The sequence below is a fragment of the Crocuta crocuta genome, unplaced genomic scaffold (assembly GCF_008692635.1).
Source record: "Crocuta crocuta isolate KB4526 unplaced genomic scaffold, BGI_CrCroc_1.0 scaffold217, whole genome shotgun sequence".
NCBI lineage: Eukaryota > Metazoa > Chordata > Mammalia > Carnivora > Hyaenidae > Crocuta > Crocuta crocuta.
In genome coordinates, this window is record NW_027532208.1 from 4,758,851 (window position 1) to 4,761,148 (window position 2,298).

Here is a 2,298-nt window from a genome sequence, read left to right on the forward strand (position 1 = left end):
TAGGCAAGCATGATCTTCTTTCTAAAGCCTGATAAAGGTAAAACACACAAAACAAAAATTATAGTCACATATCACAGTGAATATGAATAAGAAAAACTTAAATAAAACCCTCCCCTGTAAAAAGGAACTTGTTTTACTGTACTGCTTCAGATCTTTAGAGGCGAGATAAGTTCTAGGGTGTTTTTTTTTTCTTGTAACAGCTTTACTGAGATATATTTCTTACACCATAAAAAATGTGAAACACCTTACAAATGTGTGTGTCATCCTGGCACAAGGGGCCAGGCTAATCTTCTCTGTACCCTTCCAATCTTAGCATATGTGCTGCGAACGCCAGCACAGGGGATAATAACTTTATAAGTTAAGTTGGAAGAAATTACAAAGGATGGACAGCTTGTACATTGTGAAAATAAATAACCATTTGGCAAGGCTAGAACTAACATGGAAGGAAAAATATCATCCGAGGAAAGCTTCACAGCAAATACAGAAAGGGTTCACTTCTCTGTTACATAAAGAGTTTATGTATATTGACACCAAAAACTTAAATCCCTAATGTGTAAACTGGCAAAGAACTGAAGAAGACAATTCATGAAAACAGAGATGCTATTAGTAAACAAGCATGTGGGGAAATGTTCAACTTCGCTCATAATCTTATTTATTTTTTAATGGTTTTTAAAAAATTTATTTCTGGGGAGGGGGGCAGCGTGAGCAGGGGAGGGTCAGAGAGAGAGGGAGATGCAGAATCTGAAGTAGGCTCCAGGCTCTGAGCTGTCAGCACAGAGCTCGACGCGGGGCTCAAACCCACTAACCTGAGTGAGATCATGACCTGAGCCGAAGTCGGACGCTTAGCCGACTAAGCCACCCAGGTGCCCCGACTTCGCTCATAATCGAAGAAATGCCCACCCAAATAATGTTGCAGCATCTTACTCGCAGGGATTTTAGAAGTCCCCTTGCACACTGTGGTAGCAATATGAACTGGGGTCATCTCTCGGCAATGCATATCATGAACCTTCCTAAAATTCCATAAGATATCCCTTTCTCCTAAGGGATTCATAAAGAATATAAAACATAAAGGTAGATGAGATATTCATGGCAATGTCACTCTGGCCAACTAAAATAAATAAGTAAATAAAAGATGATCTAAATCCAACAACAGAATTATTAAGGAAGGGTTGTACTTAACTGTTTTTAACTATAATGAAAATCAGAGTTTACCAGCTACTCTCAGATACATTAGTTCTTTCATCCTGAACAGTCTCAGGAAGTAGGTACGAATTAATGAAGTAAGAATCAGAGAAAATAAGTGATTTGCCCCCAATCATGCCATCAGTGGCTTTAGAACAACCACTACGAAATCCCATGTTCTTTTGATGTTAAAGGGTGTTTATGAGTCTCTGCTCTGAGCCTCGGTTTCCTCATCTATAAAGGAGGGATGATACAAATACCTACAGAGTGATCACTTTAAATGAAGCTCTTAGTAGCACACAGCCAGGACTTGATTATTAAGAATAATGATAATACAGGGGCGCCTGCATGGCTGAGTCAGTTAAACATGCAACTCCTGATTGCAACTCAGGACACGATCTCACGGGTTCCTGAGATGGAGCCACACACCTGGCTCTATGCTGACAGGGTGGAGCCTGCTTGGGATTCTCTCTCTCTCCCTCTGTCTCTGCCCTCCCCTGCTCAAGTGTGCTCTCTCTCTCTCTCTCAAGATAAATAAATAAACTTAAAAAAAAGAATACTGATAATAAAAAATTGTACCAATTCAATATGATTACAGCAGCGTAAACACAGCAAGCGCCCAAAGCCCAGATGGAATAAAGAATAATGAAAATGGGGGCAGCGGCAGCAAGGCAAGCGTATAAAAAAGCACTTTTCTTTTTGAGTTATTTTGTTTTTAGTACGACAAATAGAAATCTGGAGGGAAACACAATTAGAAGATACAAAATCTCCTAATATGAACTGGCAAGTTGAGGGGAGCCTAGTGTCAAATCTGGGATCACTGCATCTACAACATTTGAAATACTAAACTCGGCACATGCGCCCCTGGGAGATGCCATGTGGTATGTGGGGACCGCTCGCAGATGCCCTGTTTCACCTGCCCAAGGGACCAAGGAGGCATGTATTGGCCTCAATAATATATTAATGCTAGTGACTGTCTTCCTTAAAGACGGACTTTTTTTTTCTTAAAAAAGAGACTCAGAAGCATCTCAAGAAAATTGCCAGGTAGTTAGGAGTGGATGCAAGTCCACTCCTAATGAACAGCAGCATCCCAGGGGAGTGGCGTGACAGTGAGGA

The 2,298-nt window shown here is 40.8% G+C and overlaps 1 non-coding gene across 1 annotated transcript; it reads right to left on the reverse strand.

The window, feature by feature from the left end:
* Positions 1-229: 229 nt before the first annotated feature.
* Positions 230-337, reverse strand: LOC144242931 (U6 spliceosomal RNA). The gene has a single exon (XR_013338496.1). It is a non-coding gene; the product is annotated as a U6 spliceosomal RNA (small nuclear RNA).
* Between the last annotated feature and the right edge of the window lie 1,961 nt (positions 338-2,298).